Source organism: Artemia sp. Qi Xiang Cuo, chromosome 6 (genome assembly GCF_049724085.1).
Source record: "Artemia sp. Qi Xiang Cuo chromosome 6, ASM4972408v1, whole genome shotgun sequence".
Taxonomy (NCBI): Eukaryota; Metazoa; Arthropoda; class Branchiopoda; order Anostraca; family Artemiidae; genus Artemia; species Artemia sp. Qi Xiang Cuo.
The window spans coordinates 1093314-1119833 of record NC_142799.1 but is presented as its reverse complement, the minus strand read 5'-3'; the positions used below and the strand labels follow the sequence as shown (position 1 = coordinate 1119833).

The 26520-nt window shown below is 39.1% G+C and overlaps 1 pseudogene; it reads left to right on the top strand.

Annotated features, from left to right (window-relative positions):
- The first annotated feature begins 1110 nt into the window (after positions 1 to 1110).
- Positions 1111 to 26520, top strand: LOC148950780 (cuticle protein CP14.6 pseudogene; annotated as a pseudogene).

Genomic DNA, 26520 nt, shown 5'->3' with positions numbered 1-26520 from the left:
ATGCACTGGTAACCCTCCTCCTCCAGCCTCCGATACCCTAACGAGTCCACTTCAAACAACTGAAGTAGAACAGAGTCCAGATATTGTCGAACAAGTAGGGGAAGGGGATACATCAATCCCTGAATTTCTTTTGTCCAATACGATTTTAAATAATATAGTTGTTTTCACTGCAACGTTTGGGGATCCCTTTAATTCACTAATGGAGGGAAATTTTGTTTTTGATCCAGTAGAGATTGTGCATGCATATGTAGATAAAATTCGTGCACTACTGGAGAACCAAATTCAATTGTGGGGGGGGGGGTAGTACCGGAAGTACCTGACAATATTGATGAGTTTGTAAATAATTTTTTTAATGTAGATAATAGCGCAGTTGAACTGGTAGACTTGAGCCAAAATACCTTGCAAATTTTAGACGATTTTACCCGGGAATTAACTGGGAACGCTCCTCCTCCAGCCTCCGATACCCTAACGGGTCCACTTCAAACAACTGAAGTGGAACAGAGTCCAGATATTGTTGAACAAGTAGGGGGAGGGGATACATCAATCCCTGAATTTCTTTTGTCCAATACGATTTTAAATAATATAGTTGTTTTCACTGCACCGTTTGGGGATCCCTTTAATTCACTAATGGAGGGAAATTTTGTTTTTGATCCAGTAGAAATAGTGCATGAATATGTAGATAAAATTCGTGCACTACTGGAGAACCAAATTCAGTTGTGGGGGGGGGGGGTAGGGATTAAAAGAAGGTTTCTATCTTTTTAAAGGGTTTTTATTTGAATTAGGGGAAAAGCGAGGGTTACTATCATTTTATAAATTCCGAGATGCGCATAATTGATCCAAATTAAGAAAATTTTGAGGGAGTTTTTAGCGAGTGTGTAGGACAAATTATTGCGCATCTCGAGAACTATAATGAAAACGGGAGTGGGTCAGTAGTTTTATTTATTGAAAATTTAAGTATTAATATTTGGAAATTTAAAAAAGATTTTTTTAAGAGGGGGGCATAGGGACACGGGTACAGTTTTAGAATACCATCCAGATCTAGAGGGTTGTAAAGGTGTCCAGCGGATCTGTTTTGAAACAGATCAAAAGTGTTTCAAGTATGCTTTCCTAATGTCAGCTTTCCGACCATTGAAAGATGACGCTACCAAAACGAATTTAGATCGTTGGGCTATACATGGGAAGGACGGGTCCCATTTATCAATAGTAGATTTCTCTTTTTTAGAGGAGAAACAAACAGTACCGCCTAAATCTGTTGACATTTTTGAAAGAGCCAATGTCCATTTAAACATTGGCGTTACTGTGGTACAATATGACACAAAATTTAAGGATGGGGCTCGTTTTAAAACGAAAGGGGTGGTATTTCCCGTCCGGAGCCCCTCAGTTGATTTGGTTAAACACTGGGTTTGGTTGCTTTACACGCCACCTAGTCAACCGAACGCAATCGGTCATTACAATCCGATCACTGGCATTAGTAGAGTTCTGGGGGAGGGTAAGCTTAGGGGGCAATGTTTCTACTGTCCAACATGCCTCTCTAGATTCCGTAGTGATATGAAACTACGGGGTCACATGAAGCATTGTAGATGGCATGGCTACCAGACAGTGGAAACGGTTTCAGGGGATAAAGCTATTTTACGATTCAAAAATTTTCAAAATACTCTTCTCCAATGCAACAAAATATCTTTGGATTGCGAAGCTAAGCTGGTGGAAGTGAATGATCCCCAATCTCCAAACCGTATCAAAGAACACCAGGCCATTGCAGTCTCCTATGCCCATGCGCAAAGAGACAATTCTAATACCATGCGGTTGTTAGAAATAGTTGAAGCATTAGATGAGGGCGATGAGTGCATGGACAAGGCACTGACTAAACTGATTGGCACGGCTAATGGTGCTATTTCTCGTTTGAGAAATACGCATTATCGAATGGTGGTGTCTGCAGAGGATCGTCTTGCGATTAACAATAAAAAAATTTGTGGGGTATGCAAGGGGGCGTTGCTAGAGGTGGATACGGTAACTAACGGGAAAATAGGGGGGCGAGGGAAAGTCAGAGACCACGACCACTTGTGGCAAGAAATATCATCTGGGGGCAGTAATTTTAGGGGGGTAGCGCATCAATCATGTAATTTAAACGTTAGCCAACAGTTTTTCATCCCAGTTTTTATTCATAATTCTAACTATGACTTAAAATTTATTTTACCAGCACTGGCACGTATGCACAGGGAGGGTGGGGGAGTAGACCGTTCGTGGGTGAAAAATTCATTGGTCTATACCATCATTCCCAAATTAGCCGAAAAGGGAGTGCTTCTCAAGCTTTAATGGATAGCTGTGTATAACGGACGCACATGCTAGACTGTATGCTAGTTTTTAGGGTGTTGTTGTTTTTTTCCCAGATCCCTTAGACAACTCATTCAAGTGAAGTAAAGCGACAATTTTGATAGCTTTCATTTGCTTAAACAGCACTTTCCAGACAGTAAAATGTATGACCTATAAAACAGCAACTGTGTATATGCATATGATTATTACTGCTCTGGCTCTCGCTTAAGTGAGGTGAAACTACTTCCAATTGAAGCTTTTCACAATTCACTAACCAACATTGAATGCCCAGACGAGGAGTACGAGTTTGCCAAGAAGGTGTGGGCCACAAGGGATGGTCCGAGGGGGTGGGATTATTGCTGACTATACTGGGCCCGTGACTTTTTAAGTCTGTTGTATATAGTCTGTAAGAATACGGAACATATCTATTCAGAGTTTTGACTAGATCTGGGATATAATTTGTCTACACCCTATCTAGTAGTGGATTTAATTTTAAAAATTAGCAGGGAGGAAATAGGCCTAATCACCGACATAGATCAACACCTTTTTGTAGAGCATTCAATGCGGGGAGGGTATGTTTTTCACGGGACTGGGTCTTATCAACCGATCCGAGCGGACAAAGCACCGGTGTAAAGTCAAATGCAGTGTTCTTGGACATGAACTCGTTGTACCCCTCGGCAATGTCCCACTACTCTTTGCCGTGTGGGAACTATCAATGGCTTGAGAATCCTTGTGAGTTCCCTGATATTACCACAGTCAAGGATAACGGACCACAAGGATGGTTCTTTGAAATTGACGGTCACATTCCGCTGGCGCTTCACGACTCAGTCAAAGAGTTTGTTTTTCCCTGTATCAATCGACCGGCGAGCAGGGACTCTCTGAGTACCTGACCTTGACCAGTTGTCGAGGATATGGGAATGCACTGGGCCCTCCCCGAACAAAAACTAACAGCTGATTTGGACACTCAAGAGACCATTGTTATTCACCACTTGCTATTGCATTGGATGGTGAACAATAGTTTCCAGACCATTAATATACACAGGGTCCTGCAGTTTAATCAGAAACCTTATTTGAAAACGTTTATCGATACTTTTGTCGATAAATGTTCTAGGACAAATTCAAAGGTGGAGAAGGAATTGTACAAGCTCATTCTATATTCAGCGTTTGGCAAAATGTGCGAAAGCGTACGTAACAGATCTCGCTGTGACGTAATGACTGACCCTCTAGAGTGTGCACAAATTAGTGCCAACCCCAATTTCACATCATTCACGAGCGTAGAGGCCGGCATGGTTATTCTACACAGGAAAAAGCGAAATGTGGTACTGAACAAGAATATTGCAGGAGGTAGTTCAGTACTTGAAATTTCAAAGAAGCTCATGTTGTCATTATTTTACAATGTGTGCAAGGTGCAATGGCCACGGGAGGGGGAGGTTCAAGTATATTAAGGGGATACAGATTCTCTACTGCTAAAAGTAAAAACTGAAGATTTATTGGGTGATTTGCAAAATGGGGTGCACATCAGCTCGCGGATGGATTTCACCAACTGGAATCCATCCCTCTATCCCGAGCTGGTGAAACGTCAAGCCCCCAACCAACTATTAAAATTAAAATCAGAGACGGGGAGTGATTTGATATCTAGGGGGGGTGTTCCCGGGTCCCAAAGTTTATTGCGTGGAAACACATAGTGGGGATGAAAAGAAGACATGTAAAGGGTTGCCTACACACTTTGTAAAGAGCAATTTTAACATGAGCGTGTACAAAGACTGTGTAGAAAGTAGCCTAGTGCCAAGAGCACAAGTGCTTGCAATTCGCTCTCTACAGTATAGAAATTATACTGTGAGAGTGGAACAAAATGCAATGTCGTGTATATCTGACAAGGTCTATGTGCTCGAGAATGGTGTGAGTGTCCTCCCTCATGGCCACTATCGTATTTCAGACAGAGTTGAATGCGTAGACTATCGTAATCAAATTGGTCTGGATAAACTAATCTAACCAACTAACCACTCAACCTCATCTAACCCGTGCAATAACCTATCCACTAACCCGTAGCAGTGACGACAACTATTTTTCCATCGCGGCTCCAGGGGGGTGGGGGACCCTTCCCAAGGCCGGCTCCCGGGGGGTGGGGGGCCACCAATCACTGTAATGTTCAACTGTGCTAATTCCAAGTGTTGTTTTTTTTGTACAGAAAAGTGTTGTATAGAAAAGTGTTGTATACAAAAGTGTTGTAGATGGACAAAAGTGTTGTACAGAAAAGTATTATCATTGTTCATGTTGACCAAATGTTTGCTGTAATAAATGTTGCCATGAAATATTGTTTTTTTTGTTATTGAACAGATAGATCTATGGGAAAACTACTATTTATTCATTGGACACACATGATTTACAGTTAGTCATAGTCGGACCGTTGTCAGCAGCATGTACCAATTTAAAACGCCCTTCAGATCAATTTTTTGTGGGCGCTCAATGTTGGGGAAAACAACACTGTTTGCTAAAATAATTTAAAATTGCGATAAAATGTTTTTGGAAAAACCGAAAAAAATCTATTATTTCTATAGTATTTGGCAGGAGTCATACGATAAAATAAAAGCTATTGCCAAAGCCGTACCAATACAATTCAAACGAGGCCTTGATGTTTTCAATATCATTGAACCAAACTAATGGCTGATTATTGATGATTTGGCTGAATCTATTGAACATTTCTCACAGGAAATGTTAGAACTGTTCACTGTCCGATCTCATCATGAACACATTTCCATAACCCTAGTTCTACACAATCTGTTTCATCAGAGCAAATGTATGCGAACCCTTGCTTTGAATTGCACTATCTGTATTATCTATCGAGTTGTTCGTGATTCTAGCTCCCTCATAACTCTCAATAAACAGATATACCCTGGTTCCCCAAAATTTCTGTTGTCAGCGTACAATCAGGCGACTAGCAAGCCCTACGGTTACATTTTGCTGGATCTTAATCAGAGCACGCCCGAGGATCTACGTGTAGTCACCGACATTTTCGACAATGAAATTACAGTATATCTTCCAGTGAACATTAGACAAGGTTATTAGTTGCTATCATGACACTGAAGAAACTACATGAAAAACGGCATTTATTTTCGGTTTTAAGCACTTCAAAACCCTTGCTTAGAAAAGCCATACTCAAACATGGTGTTGACAGTGATTTCATTAATCTAATATCTGAACTTTTTTTAAATTTAACTGTGGGAATTGTTAAACTGCCATACGTTTTTATAAAAAAGAAAACGAAAAATGGTTCAACTTTCGGCGCCTTGGTTTGAAAAAAAATTTGAAAAAATTTTAAATGAACACGACTCCTTCAGGCAGCTGGTAGCTTTTTCACACTTTTACTGCCGATAATTGCAGGACTTGTAAACAGTTTTCTCTAGAGAATGACAAAACCCTATAAATTGACACCATTTGACCTTGTCCTCTCGCCCGTAGAACATTTTGAAGACAATCTAAGCAAATTCATAAATGATGAGAATATTGCCGATGGCAAAAAACTTCTTTTACTCCAAGATGCATTGCGACGTATGGACAAACATAAACCTTATCGTGAGAGACCCACCGCCGATCCCTCTAAACAGGAAACATCTCCTTAAGATTCTGCACAATCAAAGGATAAGAAATTGAATTCGATTGTATCGAAAATTGGGAATCTATCCCCAATCACCTATCAAAAACAGAGTAAAAGAGTATAACATTACCTCGTGTTGGAAACTGGTGATCAAGTTCAAGTCGACAGAACAGGGAAACGAATTATAATTCAGGGAAAAGGTTATAATCTTGTTGATTTAATTTGTGATATAGTGACGAATCGTAAAGGACTCTTATCCTTTGACGATAATCTATACACCTTTCTAAGTCTATCAAACTTTCCCAAAAGTCTTATTGGCAATAAGCAAATTCTTAAGAAACTAAGACAGTATAGCTTACCAACAACACCACCATCATATAAAAAGAAGAAGATTTAATGGTTGAAAATACTAGCACTACTTATTTTACAACACCTTTGGTTTCTAGTCAAAAGTAAAAACAAATTGATTCATCCTCCAGTGTACCAAAAGAAAGTGGAAATTACACTACATGTTTACGTTCAAAATGAATGAAGTTCTGAAAGGTATCTATGAATATATCGGTGAAGCGGAGAATTTAAGTTCCCCCAAAACGCTTTCTAAAGTTGTCTCCGACATCACATTGAAAAATGCAAAAGAGTATCTAGAGAATGAGGCGAGTTACACACTGCTTCGAAATCACTGGCTTCGTGGCAAACAATATCGACAAACTAAAGCCTTTTTCCCTCTGCATATAATGCAAATGGATCTTTTAACTTTAGACACACTTCAACGACGTCACAATACACCCGAAAAATATATTCTGGAGGCAATCAGTATCGTTAGTCGCTCTGCCTATGCCATTTCAATGCGATCAAAGAGAGGTTTTGAAGTTACTCAAGCTGCTGAATGTATTCTTTAACTAGATTCGCATTGAAAAATTCTATAGGATCCCGGCAGTGAATTTGTTAATACTCCTGCGCACAAGGTTCTTTTGAAATATAAAAGAACACTTTATCATAGTCTCAGTCCGATAAAAGCTGCATAGTCTGAACGATTAATAAGAACAATTCGTCTAATAATTTAAAGATTTTGTACACTAAAAAATGCACCTGCTTTTATTCATGATTTAGATAAAATCATGCAGATATACAACCATCGACCACATCGATCTCTCTCCAACTCTAGCCCTCGGGATGTTCATTACAGTGAAAATACATTTGATGCTTTTCTAAAGCAATAATCCAATGGCAATGAGAAGAAAAAGAAGAAATTCAATGTTGGTGATACTGTTATAATTAATAGAACCACCAATATTTTTGAAAAGGGGAATTATTTATGGAGCACCGAACTTTTTAAAGTGTCCAAAATCCTAGACTCTGAACCCACAACATATCGACTACGAGACACCAAAGATGATGAGATTCTCGGCGGTTTTTATGAATATGAACTGCAAAAAGTTAGAAACACTAGGGAAATGTATCAAATTGAAAAGATATTAAAGAGTCGTACTCGTAGGGGCAAGAAACACTTGCTTGTTCGCTGGCTAGGATACAACTCAGATTTTGATTCTTGGGTCAGTGCTGAAGATATTAACAATGCCCAATGATTTCTATGTGACTTTCATGTCCAATGTTTCTGATCCTCTCTACAATGATCTAAATAGAACAAGTGATTTTTGGACAAAACTCTCCCCCAACATAAAATTTGACGAAAAGTATGAAGTGGCTCTTGTCGATTGTATTCTCAAAAATACTATCGACATCCTGAGAAAAGTTGGTAAATATGAACTAAGAATCCGAACCTATAATTGGCTGCCTCCACCAGGTGATCAAGAACAAGTTCAAAAGAACAAATTCAAAAAATCAATTGGAAGGATTATCCATATGTTGAATTACCCTACGAGGAACTCACCTGTAGGAATGATTTTTGTCGTACCATTAATAAAAAAATTTCCGCTCGTAAAAAAGGAGCTTTTCATTTCAACTATTCAAAGGAGGAGGGTAAGATCTACATTAGCTCACCTATTGCCAGCTAAAAGATTATTCTCAATAATAACTTTAAGGATGTTCTCGGCTTTAAGCTAAATATAATCAATTGTAAAAGTGCCGTAAACACCAATTTCATTTTTGCTGACTACCCACCTGCTTTCTCCGCAGACACTTGTATATTTCTCTACGCTTCATTTGTGGAAACATCTCGGGTTGGCAATTCAAATGTCCTCCTGCTACGAGTTCTTGAACGAAAAACCAATTAAAAGCATATTCACCATTACAATATAAAGCATCTTCAGTATAGCCCCGTAAAAACTTCCTCTTTGGAACTCTTTCAGTTAACACTAAGAACTGAATTGGGTGATCCCATTACAATTTCAAAGGGTTTGGCTGTGAATCCAGGCCATTTTCGACCCATCGTTCAACAGCAAGATGTCTAATAAAAAACCGGCATTCACTTGTCCTGATATTGACTGCTATGTTAATACTCTTGGCCCAAGACAACAGGGCAATGGAATTGACTATTACAAGGGTCGCTCGTCAATGTCTGGCTACGGTCTTGGCAGCTGGTTTGCTAAGCTGTTTCGTTCTTGACTACCACTGGCTAGAAAATATCTTGTACCGGCTGCGACAGATTTTGTATCCTCTACACTATACGATTGGGGCTCTGGCAAGGATTTTAAAAAGAGTGCTACGGAAAATCTTAGGTCCAGTGCGCGAACCCTTGGCGAGAAATTAAAACAAAATCTTAAAGTGTTAAAAAGGTAAAGAAACAATGCATCACTCATCAATCTCTACTCAGGGCGAAAAAGAAAGACATCACCCCTTTTGTCAAAGGAAAGAAAGACAAAACCGACACGCAGTGTAAACAGAAGCCCCAAGAAGAGAAGCATTAGATAGAAACTTCATTTCATGTCCTAAAATGTCGTACCTACCACATGATGATTCTCAACTTTCAATCACCGCCTCATTGAATCTATTCAATGCTGAAAATATTGATGTGAGTGTCAATCATGGATACTATGAAAAATTTTATCCTCAATAACCCCTCTCTGATAATATCCACTTTCAAATTTATTCCAATGAAGACTACTTTATGGACATGTCTTCAACATTTATAGATTTACAAATGAAAGTCCGGAAATCCGATAATACAATGCCAGTTCGAGCCGATGGGATATCCTATGAAAATTGTATACAACATAATTTATTTTGTCAAATAAGTGTCTACATCAATGGTACGCTGGTGAGCACAAGGAGCACTCTCCCAAATCATACACCCTATATGTAATTCATTTTGATGACGCCCAAGTCATACAAAGATTTGAGAGGCGCCTCCAATGGATATGAATGCATTACTAATACTGATAGTACACATGCACTTAAAAATGTTAAAACTAGTGAATTACATCTAGTTGGAAAAATATATCATGAAATATTTAATATACCCCAATGGCTGCCACCCAATGTTAAAGTGGATATAAAATTGACGCTTGCACCATCCAGTTTCATATTGAGAAAAGAACTTGCTGCCAATCCCGATGTAAGTCTCTCCCTCACCTTGGCAATACTTCATGTACGCAAACAGCAGGTTATGAGTTCTGTTGCTTTGGCAGTGGAAAAACTGAGAGCCAATGGAAATAATATTAAACTACTTGTTCCTCATACAATCACCAATCAACGTCATATTGCCATGGGGTCACGCACCTTCACCGATTCATCCTTTATCAATGGCGAAACCCCCTCGAAACTTGCATTAGCATTTGTAAAGAGCGCCAGTGCAATAGGATCATGGACTGAATGCCCACATAAATTCGAAAGGTTTTGACTTTCATCTCTTGCGTGCAAAGTATACGGTATCCCACTCAACAATCTATCTTTTGATAAATCCTATAAAACATTGTATGAGTTGACCATGCAAACCCTAGATCATGACTCGCAACTATTTGAAAATGGTATAACCGAAGATATGTTTGCTAAAACACATGGTATCATTTTATTGGATTTGTCTGGCACACAGGATATGAGTATAGTACGTACGGGGAGTGTGCGTTTAGAGTGTACATTTGCTGATCCATTGGCTGAGAGTATTGCACTAATCTCACTAAATCAATATGAAACCTATTGGGAAATCACTTCCGAAGGCAGTGTTCTACTAGACTTAGCGCCATGAACACCAGTCAAATAACCAATGTATTTAATATGGACCCCTACATGTCCCAGTACAAATCTTATTGTCTACCCTCAGACTATCTTGGAAAAATTCAAAGTGCGAACAATATCCTAAATATTGTTAAAAGCAGTCCATCATCTGTGCTTACGGGTCATTGGCTGAGAATATTTCAAATAGTGAAGACGATTGCATTTTTGGATCCTCTTGGTCTACCCTATACATTCTACAAACCTAACATCATCAGATATATTGAGAGCAGTGGAAAAACTATTATTCAAAATCGAAAGAGGGTGCAGGATCCAACGACTAAAAGCTGTGGCTTCCATGCACTACTATATTTTGTGTTCCGATGTCGCGGCTATACTTACAAGCAGTTTCTCCACATTTATGGTGACAATCCACGTCTGAACGACTTTCTAGTGGAAAATATCCTCTCGGACCTATACAGTATTGATTTCAGTGCCCTAAGAGTAAAGTGCTTAAAAAATGTTTGTGAATTTATTTATTAATAAAATGTATATATACAACAATATCTTTAAATCTTCACTTTTAGATTTCTTCATCGGTGTATAGACAACTGTCGTGAACCACTAATGCTGGTAAATCATTTGGATTCACTGTATATTGATCTTGATTGACTGTAAAGTCAGGGTCACATTTTCTGCAGTACAATGTAACTTCACTCTTGTCATATCTCTTTGTATAGTCAATGATACTATTTGCATTCATATTATGAAATTCACGAGTTTCAATCAGTCTATTTGAAGCAATATCACATACAGTGTTTTCAAGTGGTGAATCACATTCGGTAACTGCCAAATAAAATTACTTGGTTTATAGTCATAGTAGGCAGTGTCGTCACAGCGATGACGTAGAAACCAAATTGTCTCTTGTTACCTCAACAGTTGAATCTTAAACAAGATTCCTATTCCCAGAATAATTTAAATCCACGACGATACCAATCTCGTAGAAATAAAATAAAATCACGTTTGGGATTCTTTCCAATCATAGCAGGGTAAGTATTCTCCCACTGATCACATTTATCATGGTGACAACTGGAGCACAGGTGCCCTCTAGGGTGAGAGTCACACACCTCTTCAAAACATGAATTACATCCTTTAATTTGTATTGCATAGCCTCTATGTAATTTGCAAGGATTACATAATTTACACTTTTCACTATAGTCGGCTATAATTGTATAAGTCTCACATTGATTCCAACTGCCGAGCGTGTACATACACGATGGGCACATATAGTAAATTTTTTGATTTCTGATGTCAACTCTCTCACATCCAAAATAAAACTGATTGTCTTCGCTCGATAAATTCAAAGTGGAGGAAAAGGGAGAGGAGTAACTCTGTGACGTTACCACTTTCGAAGGAGGAAGCATCTACAATGAATTCATGGGCAATGTTTTCATAATTGTATCTACGATATTATTTTGCTTTTTCCCAACTAATATATCAATAAATTGACTATAACCATTCGAATCACATTTTAAAAGTTTCAAACAATAGTTCAATGGATGAGAATCAGTTTTCATTATATTGTCAAGTGTTCTCTGGGAGAATATCCTGCATTGGAGAGAAAACTCGAGTAAATTATCATTCAAAATCAAATGTTTTTCCATAAACACTAGATTTGATCTAATTCTCTTTCTCAAATTTATTCATTTTTCAATCCTTTCACTCTGACTGCTGACTCTAGACTGACCCTGATTCGTCGGTCCTGACCAGAAAAGAAAAGGAACATTTTTGATTTCGAAACAATTTTGTTAAATAATTATAACATCCATAATACTATGCATGTACAATTTGCTATAGAGTTTATTGTTTTCGCTATGTTTCACTAAAGCACCTGAATCACGATGATCTCTATTCACATGTGCTATATCAACTTTTGCGGCGAAACATAATTGATCCTCCATTTTAAATTTGCTCAAGGATATCACATATCTTGCATATACTGCATCCCATTCCAGACAAAGCCGCGATCCTTTTGTGATTTCCACCGCAATGTTTGGTGCTCTTGTATTATTACCATCAAATCCGCCATCAACTTTTAAGAAGTTAAACAGTCCAATCATTATTACAATTATGTTTTCAAATGAGTAAAGTCCAAAAAGTTTTTCTCACTCCTTTAATTTATAATTACAGACTAATAAAACTCAAGCAAAAATCCCATCTTCATATTCCCTCCGCCACTAATATGTAAACAAGCCCTCTAATTCACTGAGAAGGAAACACGTTATCTAACTGTTTCCTGGAAACACATAACATTTGCCTCGAGCAAAAACAACAACATGATCTTGAAGGAAGTGTCATTGACCTGTCCCCATTAGACTCAATAATCCATCAAAGTGAGAAAAATACTGTTTTTCCATTCTCACTGACAAAAACCATAAAACAGATATAAATCGATGTTGACATCCATGAAAAAAATCAAATAAATTGACCAACATACATAACCGTCCAAGAAACAACCATCAATGTGACAAAATTCCTGTTTTTTCAAGTGAGAAAAATACTGTTTTTCCATTCTCACTGAAAAAAACCATAAAGAAACATAAATTACTGTTGACATCCATGAAAAACATCAAATAAATTGACCAAGACACATAACCGTCCAAGAAACATCCATCAATGTGAGAAAATTCCTGTTTTTTCATTCTCACTGACAAAAACCATCTCCCTAGGGACTCTATGCCCATATTTGGTGTGGGTACCGGAGTATAAGATAGCTCTCTACTGTTTTTAGTTTGAATTTTAACAGGTATTTGTATCTCCTGAGCTTAAGCTTAAAATGGTTTTTACTTTTCTTTGAAAAACTTATTTTTCGGAAAGTTTTTTTTAATTAATGCTATAAAAACGTCAAGACTTCCAATCACTGTTGACAATTAAAAAGGGCAATTAAAAGTACATTTCGATTTCCAATCGAATGAACCCTTTTTGAGTTTCTACGATTACGCTTCCTGTAAAGACCTAATATTCCCCCAGGGTATAATTTAAAACTCTTACCCTAAGGGCTGTGAGGGTGGTTGTTATCCTCTAAGACCTAATTTACAGAACTTTCAACTACGTTAAACAAAATAGCTATATCAAAATTTTGATTGGATATGTTTGGGAAAATGGTGGGCGTGAGAAGGGCGCTTTCTCCAAAGTCTTTCTCCAATCCCTTTCAACTGTCAAAAATGGCACTAGGCCTTTCAATTTCCAATCAAATGAGCCCTCTTGAAGTTTCTACGACAACGCTTTCAATAAATACCTTATATGCCCCCAGGGGATAACTTACAACCCTCGCCCTGTGGCCTGTGGGTAGGGGGAGGGTTGTCATCCTCAAAGACCTAATTTCCAAAACTTTCTACTACGGTGAACAAAATGGCTATCTGAAAATTTTGATTAAATATGTTTGAAAATGGTGGGTGTGAGAGGGTCGTTAGTTACCCTCTAATCACTTTCGACTGTTAGAAAAGGCACTAGCCCTCTAAATTCCCAATTGAATGAGCCCCTTTTGAAGTTTTTACGACAACTTTATCATTAAAAACCTTATATGACCCCATGGCATAACTTACAACCTTTGCCCTGGGGGCTCTGGGGAGTTTGTTATCCCGAAATACATAATTTCCAAAACTTTCAAATCCGTCGAACGAAATGGCTATCTTTAAACTTGAATACATTTCTTTTTTGGATATGGTGGGCGTGAGAGGGGGGCTAATTACTCTCCATCCACTGTTTACCAAAAAACAGGGCAATTTCAGTTTCCAATCAAATGAGCCCCTTTAGGATGATATAAACTTTATATGCCCCCAGGGCATAACTTACAACCCTTGCACTAAGGGCTTGGATGGGGTTATCATCCTAAAAGACCTAATTTCCAGAACTTTTGACTACGTTGAACAAAATGGATATCTCCTTCAATCAAGTTGCCCTTCAATCACTTTCTACTATTAAAAGGGCACTAGCCCTTTCAATTTTCAATTGAATGAGCCCTTTATGATGTTTTTACAACATCGCTTTCTATAAAAACCTTACATGTGCCCGGGGCATAACTAACAACCCTTGCCCTGAGGGTTTAGGGGGGGGGGATGGGTCGTCATCCATAAAGACCTAATTGCCAAAACTTTCAACTACGTTGAATAAAAAGGCTATCTAAAAATTTTGATTGGATGGGTGTGGGGAAAAGGGTGGCGTGAGAGGGGGGTTAGGTGCCCTGAAATCACTTTCGACTATTAAAAACGGCACTAGCCCTTTGAATTTCCATCGAATGAACCCTTTTTCAAGTTTCTAAGACAAAGATTTCAATTTAAACCTTATTTGCCCCAGGGCATAACTTATAACCCTTGCCCTGAAGACTGTTGGGGGAATGTCCTGCTCAAAGGTGTAATTTCCTGAACTTTAAACTGCTTAGAACAAAATAGCTTTCTAAAAATTTTGATTGGATATGTTTGGGGAAATGGTGGGCGTGGAAGGATTTTTAGTTGCCTTCCAATGACTTTCGACTATTGAAAAAACCACTAGCCGTTTCAATTTGCAATCGAATGAGCCCTTTTTGAAGTTTTTACGACGACGCGTTCTAATAAAACCTTATACGCCCCCAGGGCATAACTTACAACCCTTGCCCTGAGGGCTGTGGGGGAGTGTCCTCCTCAAAAACATAATTTTTATATGGAAATCCACAAAAGTGAACAAAATAGCTATATAAAAATTTTGATTTGATGTGTTTGGGGAAAAGGTTGTTGACAGAGGGGGGCTAGTTGCCCTCAAATCACTTTGGACTATTAAAAAGGGCACTAGACCTTCGAATTTCCAATCGAATGAGCCCTTTTTCAAGTTTCTACGACAAAGATTGCAATAAAAACTTATATGCCCCCAGGGCATAACTTATAACCCTTGCACTGAAGACTGTGGGGGGAGTGTCCTGCTCAAAGGTACAATCTCCTGAATTTTAACTGCGTGGAACAAAATGGCTATCTCCAAGTTTTGATTGGATGGGTTTGGGGAAATGGTGGGCGTGGAAGAGGTGTTAGCTGCCTTCCAATTACTTTTGACTATTAAAAAGGGCACTAGCTATTTCAATTTCTAATCGAATAGGCCCTTTTTGAAGTTGACATTCTTTAAAAACTTTATATGCCCCCAGGAAGTAACTTACAACCCTTGTCCTGAGTGCTGTGAGGGGGTTGTCATCCTTAAAGACCTAATTTACTGAACATAAAACTACGTTGAACAAAATGGATATCTCAAAATCTTGATTGGATGTCTTTGGGGAAAATTTGGGCGTCAGAGGGGGGTTAGTTGCCCTCCAATCGCTTTCTACTATTGAAAAGGGCACTAGCCCTTTAAATTTCCAATCGAATGAGTCTTTTTTTGAAGTTTCTACGACAACGCTTTCTATAAAACCCTTAAATTCCCCCAGGGCATAGCTTACAACCCTTGCCCTGAGGGGTGTGGGGGAGTGTCCTCCTCCAAAAAATAATTTATATGTGGAAATTAAAAACGCTGAACAAAATGGATATCTATACTCTTGATTAGATGTGTTAGGGGGAATGATGGGCGAGGGAGAAGAGCTAGTTGCCCTCCAATCACTTTTGATTATTAAAAAGGGCACTAGCCCTTTGAATTTCAAATCTAATGGGCCTTTTTGAAGTTTCTATGGCAATGCCTTCTATAAAAACCTTAAATGACCCCAGGGCATAACGTACAACCCTTGCCCTGAAGGCTGTGGGGGAGTGTCCTCCTGAAAAACATAATTTCTATCTGGAAATCAACTACGCTGAACAAAATGGCTATCTAAAAATTTGATTGGATGTGTTTGGGGGTAAGATGGGCATAGGGAGGGGGGGGTAGTTGCCCTCCAATCACTTTCGACTGTTAAAAAGAGCGCTAGCCCTTTGAATTTCCAATCGAATGAGCCTTTTTGAAGTTTCTACGACAACGCCTTCTATAAACACCTTATATGCCCCCAGGACATAACTTAAAACCCTTGCCCCGAGAGTTGTGGGGGAGTGTTCTCCTCAAAAACATATTTTCTATCTGGAAATCAACTACGCTGAACAAAATGGCTATCTCAAAATTTTGATTGGATGTGTTTGGGAGAATAATGGGCATGGGGCTAATTGCCTCCAATCACTTTCGACTATAAAAAAGGGCACTGCCCTTTGAATTTCCAATCGAATGAGCCTTGTTTGAAGTTTCTACGACAACGCGTTCTATAAAAACCTTACATGCCCTCAGGACATAACTTAAAACCCTTGCTCCAAAGGTTGTGGGGGAGTTTCCTCCTCAAAAAGATATTTCTATCTGGAAATACCACTACGCTGAACAAAATGGCTATCTCAAAATTTTGATTGGGTATGTTTGGGGGAATGATGGGTGTGGGGGCTAGTTGCCCTCCAATCACTTTCGACTATCAAAAATGGGAACTAGCCACCCCAATTTCCTATTGAATGAGCCCTTTTCGAAGTTTCTACGACAACTCCTTCGATACGAAGTGCCTGTCGAAGAAAGAAGAAGAAAAAAAAAGCCATTGTGCCCACACAGTTCTTTACTTTGGCAGTGCTAGCGCGCTGCCTATGATTTTGTATGTTTTATAAGCCTTTCCTGATTTTTCAGAATTATTTTGTATTTTACAAGAACACAACCATGCATTCACAATCCTCAATGAAAATCAAGCAGTCAGTATTATAGATATGACAAACTTATCAGTATACCTTTCAAGGTAAATCAACTACAACATCTAAGATACAAATATGATAAGAATTGCTGCTAACAATGATAATTTTTATTACTGCTAAATGGAGTTTTGATGTATACTTAGTGGAGGATACCATGAGCGCTCATAAGCTGAATTTCAGGGGGGGGGGGGCTTACCTGGTTTAATCGTAACTTCCAATGCTGTATAATAGAAATCTCGAAACAAAAATATAAAATATAAGGCAGCAAAATTCAGCCAGGGGGGAATGGAGTGCCCCTCTGGCCCCCCATATGGGCACCCACGGATGATACCCAGTGCTTTTTTAGTGAACAGGACTTTTAATAAACATTCAAAAATCTTACTGCTATAAGGCTCAAAATATTTTTGTCTATATTACGGATCCGCCATTTAAAATATCTAAAAAAGTTCGAACACTGGAATGTCTTATTAAAATTACACTAATTGTAACAGGTTTTATTTAAATTATTTTAGAAATAATCTTGCCCCTTAAAGTTACTTCATATGGGAAAACTTGCCCTCTGGGAAACTTAGCGGAAGATACTCAATACTTTTTCAAAATGTATATATATATTAAATATAGAGTAAATATAATTAATAATAATCAAAGAGAGGATTAGTGGCTATAGTAGACAACTAGTAAGTTGGCTACTAGTTTCTCACTTGCTTGCACTATTTACAAGTAATATTTTACTAATCTTAACGAGTAAAAGAAACCGCCGAAACCTCTAAAAAAACGTACCTAGATCTCTACCTCTTGGATGGTATTGAAAAAAGGTTTTGTTTTAAATATTATACCCAATATATGTGAATTTTATAAATGCAAATCACGGGCTCTAAAGGACGCTTAGTGGACCATACTAAATATTTTTTAAAAAATATACATACATTAAATTTGGCTTAGTAAGAACTTTTTTATTTAATTTTCATTAAAAATAATTTTGAAATTTTCAGTAATCGTTTTTAATGAAAATTAGTCAGAGGATTAGTGGCTAATGGCAATACCTCTATAAAAAAACGCGCCTTGACCTCTACCTCCTGGGCGGTGTAGAAAAGAGGTCGTGTGAAAAAATGATTTTCTTTGACATTTTTTTATGTTCAAGAAACATTGCCAAAAAAAAGTAGGCTGAAAAAGATAACAAGGAGATTGTCTAAAAAAGATAAGCCAATCGGGAAGAGCTGAAACCAATCAGGAATCAAGTTGCACTATACTTCATCCTTTTAAAGACATAGGAAGAAACCGACGACGACGGTGACGGCAAAGTTCTTCCGTTCCGAATACACAATCGCGATGAAATTTCCTACGTCACCACACTTGCTAGCAAGTTATTGTCTATTCCTGCAACTAGTGTGACCGCAGAAAGACTATTTTTGGTGGTAGGCCTGATAGTGACTATGATAGTGACTTAGAAAAGAAATGGCCTCAGTCCGCACAGAATAGATAAGTTGATTTTCATTCACGATAACTATAGCCACATCACGCAGTTCTAATATACTTCTTAAGTTTGCCTGAAGGAGTTTTTTTTCGACGCACCAATATTCAAAGATAAATGATTAATTCTGTGATACAGTATTCAAAACTTGGCGTACGGCAATTTTCGAGGAAAAATAACAACAATATTTTTGATAATTAATTCTTTTAGGAATACATAGCTGTTAGATATTTCGACTATTCTGCAAGGATTCTGAAATGCCACATTCGTTTTTACCAGATTTCTACTTCTCTTGATGAATAATGAAGAAGACCAGCGACCCGCCAGCGACTCGCAATGTTTCTACTTTATATTCATGGATTGGATTTGAGGAAGACTAAAATCTATTCTATAAATCATATACAACAACTTTCTATATAAACCTTATATGCCCCTAGGGCATAACTTACAACCCTTGCACTGAGGGCTCTGAGGGGGCTATCATCCTAAAAGACCTAATTTCCAGAACTTTCAACTACGTTGAACAAAATGAATATCTCAAAATTTTGATTGGATGTGTTTGGAAAAAAGGTGGGCGTGAGAGAGGGGTTAGTCACTATCCAATCACTTTCAACTATTAAAAAAGGTCCTAGCCCTTTCAATTTCCAATTGAATGAGCCCTTTTGAAGTTTCTACGACAACGCTTTCAATAAAACTTTATACGCCCCCAAGGCATAAATTACAACCCTTGCCCTAAGGGCTCTGAGGGGGTTATCATCCTAAAAGACCTAATTTCCAGAACTTTCAACTACGTTGAACAAAATTGATATCTCAAAATTTTGATTGGATGTGTTTGGCAAAACGGTGGGCGTGAGAGGGATGTTAATCGCTCTCCACTCACTTTCAACTATTAATAAAGGCACTAGCCCTTTCAATTTCCAATTGAATGAGCCCTTTTGAAGGTTCTACGACAAAGCTTTCAATAAAAACTTTATATGGCCCCAGGGCATTACTTACAACCCTTGCCCCAGGGCATTACTTACAACTTACAACCCTGAGGGCTGTGGGGGGAGGAGTTGTCATCCTTAAAGACCTAATTTCCAAAACTTTCAACTACGTTGAATAAAATGGCTATCTAAAAATTTTGATTGGATGTGTTTGGGGAAAAGGTGGACGCGAGAGGGGGGTTAGTTGCCCTCAAATCCCTTTTGACTATTAAAAAGAGTACTAGCCCTTTGAATTTCAAATCAAATTAGCCCTTTTTCAAGTTTCTACGACAAATATTTCAACAGAAACCTTATATAACATATAACCCTTGGCATGACCCAGAGCATATCTTATAACCCTTGCCCTGAAGAGTGTCCTGCTCAAAGGTATAATTTCCTGAACTTTGAACGTCGTGGGACAAATTGGCAATCTCAAAATTTTTATTGGATGTGTTTTGGGAAATGGTGGGCGTGGAAGGGGTGTTAGTTGCCTTCCAATTACTTTCGACTATTAAAAAGGGCACTAGCCATTTCAATATCCAATTGAATGAGCCCTTTTTGAAGTTTTTACGACAAAGCTTTCTATAAAAACCTTATATGCCCCAAGGGCATAACTTACAACCCTTGCCCCAAGGGTTGTGGGGAAGTGTCCTCCTCAAAAACGTATTTTCTATCTGGAAATCAACTACGCTGAACAAAATGGCTATCTCCAAATTTTGATTGGACTTATTTGGGGGAATGATGGGCGTGGTTGGGGGCTAGTTGCCCTCCAATCACTTTTGACTATTAAAAAGGACACAAGCCACTCCAATTTACAATTGAATGAGCCCTTTTCTAAGTTCCTACGACATCTTTTTCGATACGAAGTGCCCTGCTCTAAAGGAAAAAGATAATAAATAGTACATTGTGCCAACATCTTTCTTGTATACCCTCGGGGCATAACTTAAAACCCTTGCCCCGAGTGTTGTGGGGTAGTGTCCTCCTCAAAAAAAAATTTCTATCTGGAAATCAACTACGCTGAACAAAATGAGCCTTTTTTGAAGTTTCTACAACAACACCTTCTGTAAAAACCTTATATGCCCCCAGGGCATAATTTAAAACCCTTGCCCTGAGGGTTGTGGGGGAATGTCCTCCTTAAAAACATATTTTCTATCAGGAAATCATCTACGCTGAACAAAATGGCTATTTCAAAATTTTATTGTATGTGTTTTGGTGAATGATGCGCGTGGGGGGGACTAGTTGCCCTCCAATCACTATCGACTATTAAAAAGGGCACTAGCCCTTTCAATTTGCAATCGAATGAGCCTTTTCTGAAGTTTCTACGACAACGCCTACTATAAAAAACCTTATATGCCCCCAGGGCATAACTTAAAACCCTTGCCCCGAGGATTGTGGGGGAATGTCCTCCTCAAAATCACATTTTCAACCTGGAAATCAACTACGCTGAATAAAATGGATTTCTCAAAATTTTGATTGGACGTGTTTGGGGGAAGGATGGGCGTGGGGGGTGGTGCTAGTTGCCCTAAAATCCCTTTTGAAAATTAAAAGGGCACAAGCCACTCCAATTTCCAATTGAATGAGCCCTTTTTGAAGTTTCTACGACAAATTCTTCGATACGAAGTGCCCTGCTCTAAAGGAAAAAACAATAAATGATACATTGTGGCAACATCGTTCTTTTATGCCCTCAGGGCATAACTGAGAACCCTTGCCCTGAGGGTTGTGGGGGAGTGTCCTCCTCAAAAACATATTTTATATCTGGAAGTCAACTACGCTGAACAAAATGGATTTCTCAAAATTTTGATTGGATGCGTTTGGGGGAATGATTGTCGTGAAGGGGGGGGGCTAGTTGCCCTCCAATAACTTTCGACTATTAAAAAGGGCACTAGCCACTCCAATTTCCAAACGAATGAGCCCTTTTCGAAGTTGCTTCGACAACACCTTTGATACGAAGTGCCCAGGCATGGAGGAAAAAAAAACACATTGTGCCAACATCCTTCTTTACTCAGGCAGAGCGATTGCGTTGCCTAGGAAATGTCAAGCCTTCAAATCACTTTCGATTATTAGAAAGGGCACTAGGCCTTTCGATTTTCAATCGAATGAGCCCTTTTGGAAACGATAATGATTTCTACAAACACCTTATATGCCCCCAGGGCATAAATTACAACCCTTAACCTAAGGTCTGTTAGGATGGTTGTCATCCTCTAAGACCGAATTTCCAGAACTTTCAACTACGTTAAACAACAAGGCTATCTCAAAATCTTGATTGGATGTGTTTGGGGGAAAGGTGGGCATGAGAGGGGCGGTAGTCACTCTCCAATCCCTTTCTACTATTAAAAGTCTTCCTAGCCCTTTCAATTTCCAATCAAATGAGCCCTTTTGAAGTTTCTACGACAAAACTTTCAATAAAATCTTATATGCCTCCAGGGCATAACTTACAACCCTGCCCTGAGTGCTGGGGGGCTCATTCTCAAAGACTTAAATTCCAGAACTTTCTACTACGTTGAACAAAATGGCTATCTCAATATTTTGATTGGATCTGTTTGGAGGAATGGTGGGCGTGAGAGGGGGGTTAGTTACCCTCCAATCAATTTTGACTATTACATATGGCACTAGCCCTCTCAATTTCGAACTGAATGTGCCCCTTTTGAAGTTTTACGACAACTCTATCCATAAAAACCTGATATGCCCCCAGGGTAGAACTTAAAACCTTTGCCCTTGGGGCTCTGGGAGATTGGTCATCCTTAAATACATAATTTCCAGAACTTTCAACTACGTTGAACAAAATATGGCTATCTTCAAGCATTGATTGAATGTTTTTGGGGAAATGGTGGGCGTAAGAGGGGGGTTAATTACTCTACTCAGTTTCGACTATTAAAAAGGGCAATTTCAATTTCCTATCAAATGAGCCCTTTTTGAAATTTCTATAACAACTTTCTATATAAACTTTATATGCCCCCAGGCCATAAATTACAACCCTTGCAATGAGGGCTCTGAGGGGGTTATCATCCTAAAAGACCTGATTTCAAGAATGTTCAACTACGTTGAACAAAATGGATATCTCAAAATTTTTATTGGATGTGTTTGGAGAAATGGTTGGCGTGAGAGGGGCGATAGCCACTCTCCAATCAATTTCAACTAATAAAAACGACACTAGACCCTTCAATTTCTAATTGGATGAGCCCTTTTGAAGTTTCTACGCTTTCAATAAATACCTTATACGCCCCCAGGGCATAACTTACAACCCTTGCACTGAGGGCTGTGGGGGAGGGGTTGTCATCCCTAAAGACCTAATTTCCAAAACTTTGAACTACGTTGAATAAAATGGCTATCTAAAGTATTGATTGGATGTATCTGGAGAAAATATGGGCGTGAGAGTGAGTTTAGTTGCCTTCAATTCACTTTCAACTATTAAAAAGGGCACTAGCCCTTTGAATTTCCAATCGAATGAGCCCTTTTTCAAGTTTCTACGACAAAGATTTCAATAAAAACCTTATATGCCCCCAGGGTAAGACTTATAACTCATGCCCTGAAGACTGTGGGGGGAGTGTCCTGCTCAAAGGTATAATTTGCTGAACTTTGAACTGCGTGGAATAAAATGGCTATCTCAAAATCTTTATTGGATGTGTTTGGAAAATGGTGGGCGTTATAGGGGCGTTAGTCGCTCTCCAATCACTTTCAACTATTAAAAAAGGCCCTTTTGAAGTTTCTAGGCTTTCAATAAAAACCTTATACGCCCCAGGGCATAATTTACCACCCTTGCCCTGAGGTCTGTTGAGGGGGGGAGTTGACATCCTCAAAGACCTAATTTCCAGAACTTAAAACTATGTAGAATAAAATTGCTATCTCAAAGTTGTGATTGGATGCGTTTGGGGAAATGGTGGGCGTGAGAGACGGGTTAGTTGCCCTCTAATCACTTTCGACTATTAAAAAGGGCACTAGCCCTTTGAATTTCCAATCGAATGAGCCTTTTTTAAAGTTTCTACACCAACGCCTTCTATAAAAAACCGTATATGCCCCTAGGGCATAACTTAAGATCCTTGCCCTAAGGGCTTTGGGGGACTGTCCTCAAAAACATAATTTCTATCTGGAAATCAACTACGCGGAACAAAATGGATATCTTAAAATTTTGATTGGATGTGTTTAGGGAAATGGTTGGCGTTGAAGGGGTGTTAGTCGCTTTCCAATCACTTTCGAATATTAAAAAGGGCACAAGCCAGTCCAATTTCCAATTGAATGAGCGCTTTTCGAAGTTTCTACGACAACTTCTTTGATACGAAGTGCCTTGCTCTAAAGGAAAAAATTAAAAAATAATTCATTGTGCCAACATCGTTCTTATATGCTCCCAGGGCATAGCTTAAAACCCTTGCCCTGAGGGTTGTAAGGGAGTGTCCTCCTCTTTACTTAGTCCTCGTTTCTTGTCTCGTTCTCGACTGTTTACGTTCTTTACTTAGGCAGCAAGATCGCGCTGCCTGTGATTTATACAGCTACTTTCTATATAAACCTTATATGCCCTCAGGGCATAACTTACAACCCTTGCACTGAGGGCTCTGAGGGGGTTATCTTCCTAAAAGACCTAATTTCCAGAACGTTCAACTACGTTAAACAAAATGGATATCTTAAAATTTTGATTGGATGTGTTTTGGAAAATGGTGGGCGTGAGAGGGGCGTTAATTGCTATCCAATCACTTTCAACTGTTAAAAAAGGCATTAGCCCTTTCAATTTCCAATTGAATGAGCCCTTTTGAAGTTTCTACGACAACGCTTTCAATAAAAACTTTATATGCCCCCAGGGCACAACTTACAACCCTTGCCCTGAGAACTGTGGGGGGAGGGGTTGTCATCCTTAAAGACCTAATTTCCAAAACTTTCAACTGCGTTGAATAAAATGGCTATCTAAAGATTTTGATTGGATGTGTTTGGGGGAATGATGGGCGTGGGGGGGGGGGCTAGTTGCCGTCCAATCACTTTCGACTATTAAAATGGGCACTAGCCCTTTGAATTTCTAATCGAATGAGCCTTTTTTGAAGTTTTTGCGGCAGTACTTTCTATAAAAACCTTATATACCCCCAGGGCATAACTTAAAACACTTGCCCTGAGGGTTGTGGGGGAGTGTCCTCCTCAAAAACGTATTTTCAATCTGGAAATCAACTACGCTGAGCAAAATGGCTATTTCAAAATTTTTATTGGATGTGTTTGGGGGAATGTTGGGCGTGAGGGGGGTTAGTTGCCGTCCAACCACTTTCGACTATTAAAAAGGGCACTAGCCCCTTCAATTTCCTATCGAATGAGCCCCTTTTGAATTTTTTACGACACCACTTTCTATAAAAACCTTATATGCCCCCAGGGCATAATTTAAAACCCTTTCCCTGAGGGTTGAGGGGGAGTGTCCTCCTCAAAAATGTATTTTCAATCTGGAAATCAACTACGCTGAACGAAATGGCTATCTCAAAATTTTTATTGGATAGTTGTCCTCCAATCACTTTCGACTATTAAAAAGGGCACTAGCCCTTTGAATTTCCAATCGAATGAGCCTTTTTTGAAGTTTCTAAGACAATGCCTTCTATAAAAACTTTATATGCCCCCAGGGCATAACTTAAAACGCTTTCCCTGAGGGTTGTGAGGGATTGTCCTCCTCAAAAACATATTTTCTATATTTTCGAATGAGCCTGTTTTGAAGCTTCTGTGACAACGCCTTCTATAAAAACTTTATATGCCCCTAGGGCATAACTTAAAACCCTTGCCTTGAGGGCTCTGGGGGAGTGTCCTTCTCAAAAATATATTTTCTATCTGGAAATCAACTACGCTGAACAAAATGGATATCTCAAAACTTTGATTGGATGTGTTTTGGGAAATGATGGGCGTGGGGGGGGGCTAGTTGCCCTACAATCACTTTCGACTATTAAAAAGGGCACTAGCCCTTTGAATTTCCAATCGAATGAGCCTTTTTTGAAGTTTCTACGACAACGCCTTCTATAAAAACCTTATATGCCCCCATTGCATAACTTAAAACGCTTTCCCTGAGGGTTGTGAGGGATTGTCCTCCTCAAAAACATATTTTCTATCTGGAAATCAAATACGCTGAACAAAATGGCTATGTCAATATTTTGATTGGATGTGTTTGGGGGAATGATTGGCGGGAGGGGCTAGTGGCCCTTCAATCACTTTCGACTATTAAAAAGGGCACTAGCCCTTCAAATTCCCAATCGAATGAACCTGTTTTGAAGCTTCTATGACAACACCTTCTTTAAAAGCCTTATATACCCCCAGGGCATAACTTAAAACCCTTGCCCTGATGGATATGGAGGAGTTTCCTCCTCAAAAATATATTTTCTATCTGGAAATCAACTACGCTGAACAATATGGCTGTCTCAAAATTTTGATTGGATGTGTTGGGGGGAAGAATGGGCGTAGGGGGAGGGGGCTAGTTGCCCTCCAATCACTTTCGACTATTAAAAAGAGCACTAGAACTCTCAATTTTCAATCGAATGAGCCCCTTTTTAAGTTTTAATGACGACCCCTTCCATACGAAGTGCCCACTTCTAAAGGAAAAAAAAAATAAATAGTACATTGTGCCAACATCGTTCTTATATGCCCTCAGGGCACAACTTAAAACCCTTGCCCCTAGGGTTGTGGCCTAACTTAAACCTTTGCCTCAAAAACATATTTTCTATCTGGAAATCAACTACGCTGAACAAAATTGCTATCTCAAAATTTTGATTGGATGTGTTTGGGGGAATGATGGACTTGGGGGGGGGGAGGCTAGTTGCCCTCCAATCTCTTTCGATTATTAAAAAGGGCACTAGCCACTCCAATTTGAAATTGAATGAGCCCTTTTCGATTTTTCTACGACAGCTCCTTCGATACAAAGTGCCTGAGTATGGAAGAAAAAAAAAACATTGTGCCCACATCGTTCTTTACTTAGGCAGCGCTAGCGCGCTGCCTATGATAATAGCAGTACTTTTTTGCATATTCGTCAAACTATTATTTTTTTCAGGTACTTATCTTGTGTCTCTGCATGCTTGTTGCCGACGCTGATAAACTCCCTGGTGGTAAAGACGATGATGTATCAATCGTCAATTACGTCAAAGAAGTTAACGGTGCTGGCACCTACGGTATCGGCTATGAGTTCAGCAATGGTGTTAAAGCTTCTGAGATTGGAAGACAGATCAGCCTACCTGACGATGAGCCTGGCACTGCTGTATCTGGATCATATAGTTTTGTTGGTGATGATGGAAAACTTACACAGTGACCTATGTAGCAGACGAAAATGGATTTCAACCAAAAGCAGATCACCTTCCAGTTGCCCCAGAGCCCCCAGCATACGTTGCTGAGCTCCTCTCTAAATTGATCCAGACATCAAGATAA